The sequence below is a fragment of the Mus musculus genome, chromosome 9 (assembly GCF_000001635.26).
Source record: "Mus musculus strain C57BL/6J chromosome 9, GRCm38.p6 C57BL/6J".
Lineage (NCBI taxonomy): Eukaryota > Metazoa > Chordata > Mammalia > Rodentia > Muridae > Mus > Mus musculus.
The window spans coordinates 95,609,803-95,627,101 of NC_000075.6; the positions used below are offsets into that span (position 1 = coordinate 95,609,803).

General features: G+C 44.4%; 1 non-coding gene across 1 annotated transcript; it reads left to right on the forward strand.

Moving 5' to 3' along the window:
- Positions 1 to 14,657: 14,657 nt before the first annotated feature.
- Positions 14,658 to 14,809, forward strand: Gm25582. The gene has a single exon (XR_003948459.1). It is a non-coding gene; the product is annotated as a small nucleolar RNA SNORA4 (small nucleolar RNA).
- Positions 14,810 to 17,299: the final 2,490 nt, after the last annotated feature.

The window sequence follows — 17,299 nt, forward strand, 5'->3', positions numbered from 1 at the left end:
TGGCGGGAAAGCGAAGCAGCTGGCCGCATCCACACAGTCAGGGGCAGAGAGAAATGAATACATGATCATGGGCAACCACCTTGTTTCCTCTCTTTACAGTTCAGGATACTCTATCTAAGGAACGGTACCACCCATGGTTAAACTGGGTCTTCTCACAGCAACAAAACAAAGGCTCTCCTCCACAGACACACCCACAGGCCAACCTAATCTAGACTAGCCCTCACTGAGAGTCTCTATCACATTATTGTGTAGATAATGAAAACTAGCCATCACATACACGGTGGTCTCTTCTGTTGAAGAATTAATCCACATCGGCCTGCCATTCACCTGCCAAGAATCTACCCCTCCAGGAAAGCAGGTCCACCCAAGGACAGCCTAAGAAAGGGAGAACTAAATACCCCTTAATAACGTACTTTACTTAAGAGAAAGCTCTCCTTTGGTACAGCTGCTTACAATGCTTCTATCAGGCAACATGGCAGAGTTTGTCTGCATTTCTGAATCCCAACTCCAAGAACCATAACTTTTTATCTTCTGTCTCTTTATCTCTTTTTTTGTTCTACTACCAACCAAAGACTAAGCATGTTTCCCTAATACACTGGGGATCCCCATGAATTCCCTGAAACTACTTCCCCACCTTCCAGTATACCTTGCTTGTCCATGTTGGAGACCATACCGTGAGAAAGTAAGCCTTTCACAGTTTCCCACCCTAACAAGCCAAATGGCCTTGTGTTAGGAGCCGGGTCACCTCCTCCTCCCTATCCCTTCCTGACACCTAAGACCCTAAAATTTTGAATTATAGTCCCCTCTTCCTTATCTCTTCCTGACTCCCAAGACTTATAAGGACCTGAGTTATGTGCTGAGCCCAGCTTGACACCCCGGGCTGTTGAGGAGGAATCTACATTCCTGGGATAAGACTCAGAGTGCCTCCTGCCTGCAGTCAGAATTCATCCTTCTTATCCCCAGATGCCTGCTTCTTTGTTCTTGGTTAATTCCCCCTCAGCCCCTCCCTATTTCCCCCCACTGTGTGCTTATTACCTGGCTTTTCAGCCTAATAAACTTAGACCTTGACAGGAATCCTCCTTGGTCTCTCTCTTCTTTCCCGCCCATTTCTCTTGCAGGTTTGCAGTTCCCCTCGTACCCACAAATAACTGGGTCCTGTTGGACAGGACATGTCCACATTCATTGTAAAAGTCATAGCTTCCTCCTCCTCCTCTTCCTCCTCTTCTTTGTTTTTTAAAGCAATTTTGAAAAGAAACTTCGGCTTACAAGCTGTTATAGTGTCAAAAACCAGGTGCTAACACCAAGATGTTGCAAGGCAAAAACTTTACTTTTATGGCCAGGCCAGAGTTATAATCTCCTCAAGTATAGGAGAATGGAAGCAGCCCAGACCAGAAACAGAAAGACCTTTTTATGGCAAACAAGCAAGTTATTAAAAAAAGAAGAAGAAAAAACCCTAGAATTTTGCAGTGATTTTTATGATCATAGAAAAGGTATGTGTTATGAATTTATGGTCAGACATGTTATGGGTTTATAGTAAGACGGTCAACATACCATGAAACATTTTATGGACAGTCAAGTCTCAAAACAATGAGGACAATTTACAATGTGTAGTTCACTAGATTATTGAGGAAAACAAAACAACAACAACAACAACTCTTAGTTAAGGGCATGATCAAAATCTAACATTGTTGAACCAAAAAGAAAATTGGAGTCAGCTGCCCCTGAGCAAACTTACTGTCTAAGGTGACTGTCTATCACTGAAGGAAGCCATGGCAGGAACTCAATCAGAGACCACTGAAGAACTGCTTACTGGCTTGCCCAGCTGCCTTTCTCTTACAGCCTAGGCCCACCTGCCTAGAGAGGGTACCACCCAGCGTGAGCTGGTTCCCCTTCCATCAACCAGCAGTCAAGAAAATGCCCCACAGACATGGCCACATGCCCATCTTATGGCGGCAACCCCTCAACTGACATTTCCTCATCCCAGTTATGTCAAGTTGACAAGGGAGAGTGACAGTTCTACTCTTTCATATCCTAGCTGCTGATCATTACTGGGGACAGACTTATCTCCACAGATATGGGGGTAGTATCTCAGGTAAGGTATTTCCCTTGAACATCACATCCAATGGAAGATAATCCCACCCACTTGCATTTTTAATCTGAGTGGCGATTTGAAACGGAAGTCAAAGCCATTCATACAAGCAAACCCTCTGTTGGCTGATAGCCTTCTATTTCAGGCACCGCTTCAAGGCTTTTTGCTATGTAATATATGCAAAATGATGCATGCATACATTTATCAAGTACTTCTGCTAAATTTCCCTTTTATGGTGGAGATGACAAGAGATGCACACCAACAAACAGTAACATTTTGAAATCTAGATAAGCTTTCTGTTAGGTTTCAGAGAAGCTCTAGACAAAGGGCTAACTGAGATACCTATTAAGATATCAAAGCAGCGATGGCCAGCTCTTCAGCATCCCTCAGTACCAGTGGCTCCGCCCAGCACTTCTCACCCCACCCCCTGCCCTAAACCTCTCCATCCCCCGAGCTTCACTTCCCTTCCCCCAGCTGTTCTTCCCTATGTAACCTCAGCCATTTTGGTTCCTGATTCCACTCTTGGCCTCTTGGTTCTTTTGGTTCCCATGTGCTCTCTCCGTTCCCTCTCTCTTGTCTTCCTCTCTCTCCCCACCCCTTCTTCTCTCTGGGTGAGGTTCAGTCTGAGCCATTCCAGACCCTCTCTCCCCACCCCCTCTTCTCTCTGGGTGGGGTTCAGTCTGAAGCATTCCGGATGCGTCTGGCTCTGCTCACCTTCACCTCTTCAACAGGAACTTTCTCCTCTACCATACCCAGGAGTGGCCGCTTCTCATTTTCATTCCCTTGCTATTTATAATAAAAGCAGCAATGTTACAAAGCATTAAGATGATTGTAACTGATACCTGACACCGGTAAGATAACTTTTAGCAGAGCACTCAGAGAGAAGAACCATCTCTCTCCTGGTGTTCTCTTCTTTCAAGACCAGATTTTTCAATCCAGGTTTGGTAGTGCCAGCTTTTGGAATCCCAGCACTCTGGAGGCAGAGGCATGCTGATTTCTGATTTCAGGTCTAGCCTGGACTCCACAAGTTCCAGGCCAATCAAGGCTACTTAGTAACACCTTGCCTAAAACACAAAGCAAACAACCACAAAACAGAACACAGTGAGAAACAAAACTGGGCTTTTCAAGGTTCTTATCCCATTGATTTAAACTAAAGGAGAAAAAACTCTTGGGGTTGGAGAGACAGCTTGGTGGTTAAGAGAATTGGCTACTCTTCTAGAAAACCTGAGTTTGAGGCCCAGCTGAAGAGCTCTGGTAGCCCTAAGCTTGGCAAACAAACTCTTGCAGGTCTTGCCCTCTCCCACTGGACATATCTGTGCTTTGTTGAGGCTCATTAGGGCAAAGCTCGTTCCACCAGGACAAAAGAATAGGATGTAAGTTCTACTTCACGCCCTGGCTTCTACCTGGGTTCTAACCCGGAATGTTACTTACTCTTCTCTCTACCTTTTAAAAGTTAGTTCAGGCTGCACGAGGTGTTTGCATGCCTTTAATCCTGGCAAAGGTAGACTGATCTCTGTGTGTTCCAGGCCAGCCTGGTTTACACAGTGAATGGCAGGACAATCAGGGCTACATATTGACACTCATCTTTAAAAAAAAAAAAAAAAAAAGGAAAAGAAAAGAAAAAGGAGTTAATTTTGCTAGGCCTGTCATGTTATGGAGAATGGAGGATTAGCTCTCCTCTTAATGAGATAATGCATCTTTCTTTCCCAGAAGCCGCTCCCTTGAGGAAGCCACTCACACGCCTTCTGTCGGGCAGCACTGCAGAGCCTCAGCTCTGCCAGCTGCCTGCTTTTCTTATTGTAACTTTTCCTTTCTCTTTATTTCTTTGTTGTCTTTCTCTCTTTCCTTCCTTCCTCCCTCCCTCCCTCCCTCCCTCCCTCCCTCCCTCCCTCCCTCCCTTCCTTCCTTCCTTCCTTCCTTTCTTTTTTCACTAACCAAAGCCAGGGCATGCTTTCCCTGACGCTCTGGGTCTCCACACTTATTCTATGAAGCTCCATTCCCCCGCCCCAGGCCCCGCCCACTTATGCCACTTTACTGATTACCAATCTCCATCACAAAAGACACAGCTTCCGGATCACCTAGCCAAGTGTCCAGTTGTCTTAAGCAGGACGCTGTATTGCAACTACTGGCTTCTTTCTGCTTTTGTTTCTGATAGCTCCGTGGTATAGATTTTTACCTAGCATTTCTGAGACCCTGGCTTCAACTACTACACAGCTAAAACTACATAAACAAGGTTCTCAATAATCGTCATTCAGAGGATTGTGAAATATGCACTGGAGGAAGCTGTCAGCTTGGTGAAAAGATCATCTAATCCTGTCATTTTTCTGTCTTTAAAATGTAGTGAGTAAGCAGTATTGTTTGGTGTCAGACCCCAGGACAAGGGACTGAGGCACATATTTTACATACCAAAACAGACCTGGTCTCCAGGTTCTCCCAGCATCCCTCAGTCCCTACCTGGCATACCCCGCCCACAATTTTCCCTCTCTTCTATCCTTCTCTCTCTCTCTCTCTCTCTCTCTCTCTCTGTGTGTGTGTGTGTGTGTGTGTGTGTGTGTGTGTGTGTGTGTGTTCCTTCTTGCTTTCTCTCTTCCCCCTTCCTTTTCCCTTCCCATTGTGGCTTCTCTGACCTTGGTCCTTGAGGCCAGTAAATCCACCCAAGAGCAGCAGCTTCCCAATAAACCTCTGTGTGTGTGTGTGTGTGTGTGTGTGTGTGTGTGTGTGTGTATAAAATCTGGCTTGAATTTGCTCATTTCATTGGTGGAGAAATGACTTACCAAATATAAAGCATAAGGTCCTCCAAGAAAAAAATCAATTAGTGAAGAAGCAAGATGTTGGAATGATAGAGAGAAGCATGAAACTGAGGAGAATATTTGAACATTTGCTTCTCTTGGCATGCATTGGACATTAACTATTTAGTAAATTATTAATGTTCAACTCATTGGCATCATTTCAAGCATCAATTTTTTAATATATATAAAGTAATTATATATGTGATTATTTTGCCCCTAGGAACATTCTTTTTGGCAACACAAAAGTTAAGTGGCTTTGGTTCTTGAAACTTGTGAAAAGGACTCTTTCTGTGTGTACTTGATTTTGTTTTTCCTAGCAGAGAATCACAAGAATAGCCCCATGTCACCGCCCACAGTGAGACTCTGCCCTCATTCCTTGGTAATGACCTGGGACTTGGACGGTGTCCTCTGTTTTTGCAAACATGGCTTTTTCCACTTGTCTACCGACATTACTATTTCTTGACAATGATTATTTAACAGCTCACTTGTTTTTCTTTTAGACACCATTTCCAATTAGACATTCATGACAATACAAACTGAATTTTCTGCTACAGTGCTGGATGAGATTTTTTTCACAGAAAATCCCATCTGTATGGCACTATAAGGGAGTTCGAATTCCGGGAATATTCACACCAAAGTTTTAAAAATGCAGTAATAGTCCCTGCTTTGGTCAGCTTCTCAGCAATGCCGGCCGGCGTGCCTTTTCCCCAGTCGGTTACCTTGTGGGAGGAGCACCTTGAAGACGAACAGTCCTTCCCTCTCCGTGGGTCTGGATTCAGACCCAGGACAAATGGCTGAGGTGCATCTTTTACGGCCCCAGGTTCTCCCAGCATCCCTCAGTCCCTACCTATTACAGGGGCTGCCTGGCGTACCCTACCTTCTGCCTTGAACTTCCAAGTCTAGGGACTGGGCTTTCCTCCTCTAGAAGCTCTTCGATTTTTGCTCCTCCTCTTCTTCCTCCTCCTCCTTTCTCTCTCTCTCTCTCTCTCTCTCTCTCTCTCTCTCTCTCTCTCTCTCTCTGAATGCTTTCTCTCTTTCTCTTTCCCCTCCCAAGGCGTCTTCACTGCCCTGCTCCTGTGTGGTCAGTGAACTTGACTGAGAGATGCTTCCCAATAAAACTGGCTTTATATACTCTAATCCGGCCTGACCTGGCTCATTTTGTCAACAGAGAATAACTTACTGGTGCCCTGATTTCCCTTTTGGCTCCACTCCCTCCTTCTCTCTACCTGTCTTCTATCAAAAAGTATTCTGTGAAACTATTTTGAAAATACAAGTGAAACTAAAATATTCCTACTTTGAATTCTTTTTTTGTTTGGTTGGTTTTTTTGTTTTGTTTTGTTTTGGTTTTGTTTCTCTGCTTTTTGTTTTATTTGTTTCCTGTCAGAAGTCTGGGTCAGGGGTGTAAATTCATTTCCATGAAGATAATGCTGTAAATGTTGGCATTCCTTCTATGCTCCGCCCAACCGTTACCTAGCAACAGCCAGGTAGGCCTGGCTTACTATAAAAGTGACTATTTGGCCTCTCCCCCTCTATCTCTGACTCTGTCCCCTTTCTCCCTCGGACCCCCTTCTCCTTCTCTCCCCTTTCCTCTCCTCCCTCTCTCTCTCTCCACTTATTCTTGGCCTCTCTCTCTTTCCTCTCTCCTCTCTTCCTCTGTCTCTACTCCCTTCTCAACTCCTCTTCCCATGCCCCCCAAATAAACTCTCTTCTATACTAGACCCATCCTGTGATTGGTACCTCGGGGTGGGGGGGTGCCTTAGCATGGACCCACTGAGGTACCCCCTCCTACTGCACCATAGTGAGCTCTATAAAACATATCCTTGGTTTTACAAAACACATCAATATCCCTTTATAACTTATTTAGGACTTATCCCTTTTTACTTGATGAAAAATTCAGAAGTTGGCTCAGATAGTTTTCTCAAATAGATCTCCGAGAAGAACCTAGCCCTCGGAGACATTGTCACAGCACTGCGGCTGTGGCTTTACCCACAGTTCCAGAGTTCCGGGTGGTGGGTAGAACTTACGATGGGGCTGGATGGGTGAGGCCAGTGGAATGAGAAGGTGGGAGCACTTTCTGGGACCAAGTATACCTGGATGTAAACACCCAAGAGGTACCTACAAATTCTGTGACCTTGGGGAAATCCTGAACCAGTGTGAAGCTCCGTTTCTCCCTTATGTAATGGACCCATCAGGGTCCAATCAGGAGACAGAACGCAGACCGGTAATCTGAGCAGTGAAAATTAAGTACTTCAAAATTTGCCAACTAGGTATAAGGCTAACGCAGTAACGGAACCAGTTAAAAAGGACACGGAAGAGTAGTAGCGGTGGAAACTACAGGAAGCAATTGTTGCCCACCCCACCTCCAAGTGGGGAGATGGGGTAGGGAATTGGAAGAGTAACCTAGGGCCTCTGAGGATGGGAGTAACAGTACCCTGGTACCGGGGAGGTGCAATGAGGGGGGAATGTCCAGCTAGATTCAGAAGCTGCTCCAGCAAGGGGTGGAAGAAACATGGCCGAGGTGACGTTCATGGGAACGGGCTGATCTGAGCCCACGGGGAAGAGCAGAGCCCTTTTCCCACCTCCAGCCCTCACACTCTTCCAGTCTCCTCATCACCAGGGTCCCCAGGGAACAGCTGATCAAACAGAAACGTGCCCTGCAAAGCCCCAGCCCCAGCAGAGCCCAGTGCTTTTAGACTGAATGGCAAAAGCCTAGTCATTGGCACAGATACCATTTATGAGGCTACTCCAGGCTGAGTGCTCTATATGCACGTATTATATAATTAATTGTCTAATCAGCTTAACGAAGAGTCCCCATTTTACAGACGAATTGGCAAGGGTGGCAGGTGTGTCCAACTTTCTACCTCCTCTGAGGTAAATAGCAAGACATTCCCTGGGTGTTTTCTCTGTAAGTAGACAGCTCTTCCCGTAGCATACTCATCCCTGCTCCCTGCTATGGTCAATATTTGCAGAGCTTGGTGGGTAATGGAGGGACGCAAAAGGAGTGGAGGAGTCTCGAGAGGTTACAGAAGGGCTGAGGGGATAAAGCTGGCCAATTAGTGGCTCACAAGTATACATAACAGGGCCTCAGCAACAGACAGGGTGGGGGTGTCAGGAATGACAGAGACAGACAGACAGACAGACAGACACACACACACACACACACACAGAGGGAGAGAGAGAGAGGAGAGAGAGAGAGCGAGAGAGCGAGAGAGCGAGAGAGCGAGAGAGAGAGTTTCTCCAAGGGTATTCACTTTGCAGGAAGGAGAGACTGAAGTAATAATTGGGAGGCCATTGAATATGATCCTGGTGCTGCTCCTAAAATCTTCCCATAGGGAACAAACATCACTTCACATTTTTGGTTACTGTGAGAGCTAACGTTATGTTTTAACTTTTAATTACTGTGCCTAGGAGACCCATAAAATATAAATGTCCACTAGCCCAAGGACAGATACTTCCTGAAAGGCAGGAGGCTATTCTTATGTAAGACAACAAGCCACAGGTTTTTGCTTTCCCAAACAAGTTTTTTGACCCAATTTCACCCGATGTGCTTGATCACATGTAGGCAGGAGGGATGCAGACAGGAAGTGTCAGGATGTACGCTTGCCCCTGATTGGACCTTGTGGGAAATATGTAGCCCTATGGGTCTGTCTTTATAAGCCTCTGCAAAATGAGACTGGTGCCCAACGATCCTGGACGGTGTCCATCGCCTTGGCCAGTATTTAATGCTTACTTAAAATTTGGTTAAAAAAATTGTGTGGTAGTGGCCTTATTCTAGACCTGTAGAATTAATATTATCACTGTGACCTAGACAGGTGCAGGTACTGGGAGCTGGGGCAAGAGAGTCATCCTCCAGGCTCAGGGAGAGCCAGGACCCGCTGCAGCCTCAGTGACAGCAGCTAGGGTGTGAGGTGGCCACTCCTTGAGTATTCAGCTCTCTACAAGGCTAACACAAGCTTTTATGACAGCACAGTCTGGAGCAAGCAACCAGCTGCTAAGTTGCTTCCAACAGTTTCAGAGGAAGATCCAAGCTGTGGAGGTCATAGTTGAAGTGAGAGCCACCAATATTGGGCCAAGAGCACATTCTCTCAAGGCCTAGAGTCAAGTTCCCTAGGAGACAGTCTCCTAAATGGAGTATATGCATAGTGTCTATGAGGAGTCTGGACAGCAAAGACACCTGTGAGGGTTGGAGGGCAGCTGGACAAGATGGAGGAGAGGCAGAACTGCTGTCCTGACACACTTCAGCTGAGCAACCCTCAGATGGAACTCAGTCGTCTTCAATTGGGATTGATCTTTTCATTCTTGCACAGGCGAGTCTTGGGTGCAATCCCTGGGGAGGGATTGGAACCTTCTTCTAGTGGAGAGACCTAGAGAAAAGCCAGCTGGGAATCTTAGCAGCCAGTACATCCAGAGGCTGGAGCGTAGTGCCGTGGTCCTGGACAGAGACCACACAATATCCACAGCATCATTCACCAATTCAAAACATCGTTGAGTTTGCAAGGGTCTGAAAATCGCTGAAGGAAGACCCCAGACTCAGATAGTATGCAAAGACAACGAGTGTTCATTCTGCAGAAACAACCATCATGGAAGGGTCAACCAATTTTTGAAATGGTGACCCCAGACAAAGGCACTCAGGCCTTGCAGGGAACAGGGAACTCTATAGAAGGATTAGGTAATCTCAAATTTCATTGGTAGGTGCTAGAGGGGGTGGTAGGTGGTCAGTGGTCTATATTCCTAAGTCATGAGTGTTCAACCATGTGATGACATAGGGCTGCCCAGCACAGATGTCCCATACTGAGATAAGATATTTCCCCATTTTTGTGGTTATCCCAGGGCTGTTCTTTGGGAGGGGGTTTTATGATTTTTTTTCTGGATTTTATGGTCTGTTCCTGGAGCTTGTGCCTTATGGCTTTTTTTCTAAATCAGGTCGGGTCCTTAAATAGAGACAAATGGGGTTTATGTTGTCCCTTCAAATTACACACACACACACACACACACACACACACACACACACACACTCATACACCCATTTGAGAGAGGGTCTTCTGTGCCTCTTGTTCTCAGTCTCACTATGTAGCAAAGGCTGGTCTTGACCCTTAATCTTGATCCTTTGCTACCTCCCAAGTGCCAGAACCACAGGCATGTGTCACTATGCCTACCTGAAGAACAATGCTTATTGAATAACTGTTAAAGCAGGCGCTGGGAACGTATCACTGCCGGACAGTGATGGCTGAGAGCTGTCCTTACTAAACACAGAACTTACCTCATCTGTAATGATGGGCTCTGATAGTTCTTGACCCACAGCTTGCTGTAAAGAAAGAACAAAGGAGACATTGCATGCTATGTCTGTAATATTTTGCCTGGTGCATGGCAGCCGCTCAATATTAGATGCTGTGATTACAATGTTAGTTCTGCAGTGTCTGAAGGACACTGAATAATAAACTCTGTATCTTCTCAAGGCTCTTATGTAAAATTGTGTAGTATTTGTACATAACCTGGGTGTGTCTGCACATTTTAAAACATCTCTGAGTCACTTAATAACCAACCCAAGTAAATATCATGTAGAGCTGTTGTACTATATTTTTAAGGGAATAATTATGTGAGGATGCAATGCTAATTTTTTTCTCAACGTATTTTCAATTAGTTCTTGGTTGAGCCTGCAAATGCAGAGCAATCTCCCAGTGTAGGTGCGTTATGGCTCCCAACAGCCTCCCCGGCATTGATGACCAGCCTGTGGTGACCCAGGGACTTAGTACAGGAAGGCTACAAGAAGCATATGTGACAAACCACAGAGCCTTCTGATTGAAATCTCCAGGGGCATGAGCATGGATTTTTAGAAGTAAAAAACAAGATGTGGGGCTGGAGAGATGGCTCAGTGGTTGAGAGCACTGACTGCTCTTCCGAAGGTCCTGAGTTCAAATCCCAGCAACCACACGGTGGCTCACAACCATCTGTAATGAGATCTGACGTCCTCTTCTGGTGCATCTTAAGACAGCTACAGTGTACTTAGACATAATAATAAATAAATCTTTAAAAAAAAACAAGATGCATTTGAGGTAAACAAAACATCAATGTGGAGAATAAAATTAGTTAATAAAACCAACATTTACTCCCCCCAAATAATTAGTTCTTTCCAGGCTATCAGAATAAATAAACCAAACAAAACAAAATCTGAAAAAATGAAACCATACCAGGAAATATTTTTAAAACCTAAAACATCAGAAAAGGAAAAAAAATCACTGTAAGCATGTAGTATTTCCTTAGACGAGATGTCTTTTTTATTAATAATTGTCTATTTATTTATTTATTTATTTATTTATTTATTTATTTATTTATTTATTATATGTAAGTACACTGTAGCTGTCTTCATATGAACCAGAAGAGGGCATCAGATCTCATTACGGGTGGTTGTGATTCACCATGTGGTTGCTGGGATTTGAACTTCGGACCTTTGGAAGAGCAGTCGGGTACTCTTACCCACTGAGCCATCTAACCAGCCCCCGAGATGTCTTTAATGTAAAGATTCTATATAAGCAAAGTAAGAAACAGAGAAAAACAACCTAAAGATCAGCTCATTGGAAAAGTTTAATAATCTTAATAATTGCATTGTTCCTGCAAGAAGGCACTGGAAGTCATCAGTTAATTGCAGACACATCTTTTAAAAAGTCAGCCCTAGCCAGGCAGTGGTGGCGCATACCTTTAATCCCAGCACTTGGGAGGCAGAGGCAGGTGGATTTCTGAGTTCAAAGCCAGCCTGAGCTACAGTTTCGGGATAGCCAGGGCTACACAGAGAAACCCTGCCTCAAAAACCCAAAAACCCAAAACCCAAAACCCAAACCCCCCCCCCCAAAAAAAGTCAGCTCTAATGTTGACGCTACAACACAAGGTTTTAATACTTGACATATTTAGTAAAGCACGATGTAGAATCATTTAAATTTTAAAAAAAAGATAATATTTTATTGGGTAGTACGCACGATGGCTTTTTCTCTCCATGTTGATATCCAATGGTGATATTTATAGGCTAATTGCTAAACAAATGTATTTTTTGAAAGATTACAACAGCCAGGGTTTGCTCAAGAATACTATTGTTCACATATCACATAGGCTGTCTTCCAGCAGACACTAGCTTGCTAAGCTTCACATGGCACCATGATGAGCTATTACATTTGCTCTTAACCAGCTCATTGTTCCTTGCTCTGGGGACTCTGACAGCATGTGTCACTGAGAGATGACCACCCTGTGGCCACCACTTCTCTTCTCACAGTTGGGTCCACTAAGACAGAGCCTTCAAGCCCTTATGACATGAGGCCTGGCAAAAGCCACCCACCAAGTCAATGGATATCACCATGTTCTGTTGATAAATTCTGTTGTTCTTCAGGTATAGTGTTGACTTCAGTCACTGCTTTATTCAATCACTCCTTAGTGTGGCTTTGGGCTTTGTTTGCCTCCTTTGCAACTCTCTTCCAGTTGGTCTGTACAAAGCCACTATGACTGGAAATCTGCAGAAGAAAACCATCCCCTACCAGTTGCTGCAAGTTTTCTGTCCTTCTGGAGTTAAATCCCTGCACAGCAGAGTCAGGCCACCCATTACAACCCGAGTATTCTTCTACCGTAGGCCCTGAACTGTGGCCAGATACTCAGTTCCACCAGGGGTGTCTTCCTGCATATCAGCTAAGTGCAGCACTCCAGAAGACTGGTCACTGCTTCCTCATAGTCTTGGGTTCCTGGGCTCTATGATACCACCTGCTGCCAATTTGCGAGTGGTCTCCCAATAAGTTCTTCTTATCCAATAAACTCAAAGTCTGTTACTGCTTCAAGTGTCTTGTGAGCCAATGTGGCAGTAACTAGAAATTGGACCAACAGGGAAGAAACAAAGATGAGAGGCTGGCTGGGTTCCAGTGATATCCTTGGAACCAGGATTCACCTTTCAGTCACGAGAGCCAGTTCACCTTAGTTTCCCTTATAGGTGTTTGCACCACTTTTTTTTTTTTTTTCCTATTAGGCTGCAATCTTTCATACAAGCGCATAGGGCTGAATGTAAGATGGCATAGTCTACTTTTATTTTTTCTCATCTAGTCTTTATTCCAGTCTTGAGAGATAATCAGGAGCCATGGTTTTATTGTCCCATGGAAGAAGTGATAACACTATGTCCTTGTTATTTTTAATGACTAGCCCAAGGCTTGGAGTTGGCCACTTTCTGATTTGGAAAATTGAAAATCTCAACATGACGAGGTCATCAAGACACAGCACTTGATCAGGTTTATTTACAAAGATGGTCTTGGGAATAATTTTAGAAAAAAAAATTGATATATTAAATTCTTTCTTCTCACATCTATTAATGTAATCTTAGTCTATAACTGGTCATGTTTACCATACAGTTCCCCATGTTAATGAAGAGAAAACTTGCCTCTCATAAATTCAGTTGACTAGTAAAAATGAACGAAATGCTTGGAAACTACACATCAGCTCCCAGTTACTTCCTCAGTCTTCTCCCAGAGAACTGTTACTGAGCCTGGGACACAGCCTGTAAGTACCCCAAGAAGCCAAGTTCAGCTGCCTATACTCAAGAAGCCAATTAAAACAGCTAAGTTAATAGAAAACAATAGAAAATGGAGATTTATTCAATGTGTCCACATTGAGAAGGGGACAAAGACATATCCAGTGACACCCAGTTCAGTCACATACAAGCCCATTGAGCTCCCTACCTGAGAGCAGAGTTTGACAATAGTTAATACAAAAATCAGTACAGGACTTCCAGTTGCCAAGCCCCAGAGGCCCGGGATTGGGTGAAACCCAGAGACATTCAGCCAGATTGATTCAGGTTAAGTCTTGCGCGTGCTCGACTGGCCAGGAAGAACGACGCTGCAACAGGATCCTTCTGCACACGTTTATTGGGAGAGCTTGATTGTAGAGGCGAAAAGACCCCGAGCCCAGAACTGGTGCTGCTTTTATAGGCCTAGGAGAGGCGTGTCTCACACCCGGATTGGTTATGCACTAAGCCTCATTTGCATGTTCCTCATCTGATTGGCTACTCTCTCTCAGTACCTTACAGAGCCTCATTATCATACCTCATTTGCATGTCTCACATCTGATTGGTTATACTCTCAGTACCTTACAGAACCTCATTATCATACCTCATTTGCATGTCTCACATCTGATTGGTTATACTCTCAGTACCTTACAGAACCTCATTATCATGCCCGGGCCAGGCAGTGTCTTTGCAAAAAACTTTACTGCATATGTACACATTGGTTGTTTGTCCAAACTTATGCGTGGTGGCCAGCAGTAGTCAGTGCCACTCAGCAACGGCACATGTGGCTTCCCACAGTTAAGAGTCTAGAGCAGGGCAGCAAGTGGAATGTAAAGTGAATAAGTAAAAAATAAAATAAATAAATAAATAAAATAAAAGTAAAAAAAGAATGCCTAGGGCAGTAGTTCTCAACCTGCCCAATGCTGTGGCCCTTTACTACAGTTTTTCATGCTGTGGTGACTCCCAACCATAAAATTATTTTCATTGCTACTTTGTAACTGCAATTTCGCTACTGTTATGAATCATAATGTAAATATCTCTGACTTTTGCTGGCCTTAGGTAACCAACCCCATTAAATCAGCCCCCATGGGTTGTGACTCATACGTTGAGATCTGCTTGTCTAGGTGAACAATCTGGGAGCTGTTCTTTCAAGAAAGAGTTGACTGTCAATCTCTGGGGAAACACGACATCTGCTGTGGCCAGGACTCTGAAGCAGCTCAACCCCAGCACTAATCACTCAGATGTTTCAGAATGACCAGTTTCTGTCCATCCTGCTCATAAGAAGTGCTCCAGAATATTAAAAAGCCTTAACCAATTCATGCTATTTGGCAGAATGAGTAAGACCACACTCCACTGTGGGCTATACTACTTAGTATGGTTCATTACTATATTGTGGCCTACATTGATAAAATGATAATAATAATAATAATAATAATAATAATAATAATAATAATAATATCATCGATTTAATTAAAAAATCAAAAAGAGAAATTAAAATATAAAAGATTAAAAAAAAGAAGTGCCCCAGAAGTTTTCCACTTCATTCCCCCAGTAATGAAACATAGCTAAGCCTAGCTTCAGGAGGGAGCCAGCGAACCCCTGCCATCTTGAAAGGCTCCCAAAGGCTAGGGCATGTTCCTTCTTTCTTCCTCTCCAACACTGATTTCCCCCTCTCTTTGTACAAGTTTGCAAGGCCACCCCACCCCAGCCTTCTTTGTCTTGCTATACGTCACTAGAATCTCACTGGGAATTAGAGTGCCTATAGGTCTCATTGCTCACCGACTACCAGTTCTTCAACCACCACTTGGAGTCTTAAAGTTCATTTTCTTTGTTGGTTGGTCTTTGCTTTAAATAGTTTGTTGTTTTTGTTAAAATTTCCAGATGCTCTTGGCAGCGATAATGTTACAGGTGGAGTTATTTGTCTGCTATGCTGCTGATGGAGACAGTCAACATGTCTTCAGACTTGCTAGAATTCTTTGACAAGACGGTAACCTGAGCTTGGATTCAGGTTATAATCATTCTGGAACTGTCCACAAAGCCTTATAGTTTGTTTTTCTTCAGTGGTGTTGTGGTGTCAATGCTTGTGCCCTCCTCAAATTTTTGAAGTGACAATCTCAGGTACAGGGCTTAGAGGGTGATCTTTTTTTTTGGGGGGGGGGAGGTGATGGATGATAAGGAATGGAGCTCAGGGCTGGGGTAAGTGGTTGATCTCACAAAATCAAGGCAGTTGCTGTACTCCTCTGCCAGGCAGACACCGAGAAGAAGCACCACCCATGAGAATCAGTTGATATCACAGACTCCATGAGAGCCCCAGTACAAACTTCCCTAATTCTAGAGAAACAAAGATTTGCTGTTTATAAACCTCTGGGTCTATGGTACTGTCTCTAGACATATCAAAAGGTCTAGTCTCTTTTTTTCTTATAGTGCAGCTCTTCTGGTTTCAGTGACAGTGTAGGGAAGACTTGGGTGTTTAGATCTTTCTTTTTTGAAAATAAGAAATGTAATCCAAGGTTGTCCCTAGGTTTGAGACCCAACGAGGACACAACCTGAACAGTTAGGAGAGGCAAATGATAAAGGTATCCCTCTGTGCATTTAGTTCAAAACTGAATTGCCCGTAGGTGACAGCTGTAGGGCAGAAGCAGACAGGGACATGACTCCCCTAGGCATCCCGAGACAAGTCCAACCAACAACGCCCTCCATACAAGCCCACTTACTCTTCCAGTGGTGAGATCTCCCTGGTGATGGCACACTATGAGCGCTGGTGGGAGAGAGAGCTAGGGCACTGAATTCTGACACCTGCAGTCTTCACAGGATCACAGGAAGGTACAGCCCCTTCTCCTACTCCATGCCCATCTACTCCAAGGGGTGGAAAGCAAAGCTGCCCTTTGGGATAAAACGCTGGAATCCAGCACATAGTCCTCCTTCCAAGAGGGCATCTGCTGTAAGAACTGTCATTGGCTGGCAGCCCTGCCCACTACATGCACGCTGAGATCTATTGCTTCAGACATGCCAAGTGTTTCCACCCATGTCAACCACACCCCTCACAGCCTCCTGCCTCACTGGGCTACCTTTGCTGAAGTTTTTCACTGCTATAAGCTTCTCAGAGGATAAAACCCACATGTTACAAAATGATGAGATTATTTGAAAAATAAAGCCTCGTTTAACAGTAGGAGGTGACAGAGATGGGAGCTTTGGAGAGGCCGAAGGACAACCTCAGGTTTCAATCTCAGGAGTCACTCATCTCCTTTTCGAAACAGGGTTTTTTTGTTGACCTGGAGTGTATTGATTAGACTGTTGAGCCTCTGAATTCAGGATCCTTCCTGTGTGTGCCAATATGCCCGAGGCATAGTGGGGGTGCTGGGCATTGAACTCAGATCCTGAGCCATCTCCTCAGCTCCTAAAACATAGACTTTACAGGCATTCTTAGCAACGAGGGTGGGACCAGTTCTGTTCTACCTCATGCTGTATCTCCATGGTGGGCTGTAGCACTGGGCATTGAGAAGGCTCACAACAGGAAAAACAGAAGGAAGGGAGGGAGGAAGAGAGGGGAAGAAGGAAAGAAGGAGGGAGGAAAGGAAGAAGGGATGGGGGGGAGATAAGGAGAGAAGGAATGAAGAAAAAGATGTGGATTAGCCCAGACTGAAAAATCTAACCAGTGTTGAAAAGGGAAAGCACACAAGCAGATGAGTAGTAGCCTCAGATTGGAATCTAAGAAAGAGCGTTCCAAAGTGTGTTTCTAGTACTATCTGGGAAACACACATGAGCAGGCACATTCACCCCGCCCCCCATCTACATAAGCATAAAGGGCAATGTTCAGGAATTAATATATAAAACACACATTTATATGCCTAATATTTTTCTCAAAATATTTAGTGCTTACAAATAAGACCTAAA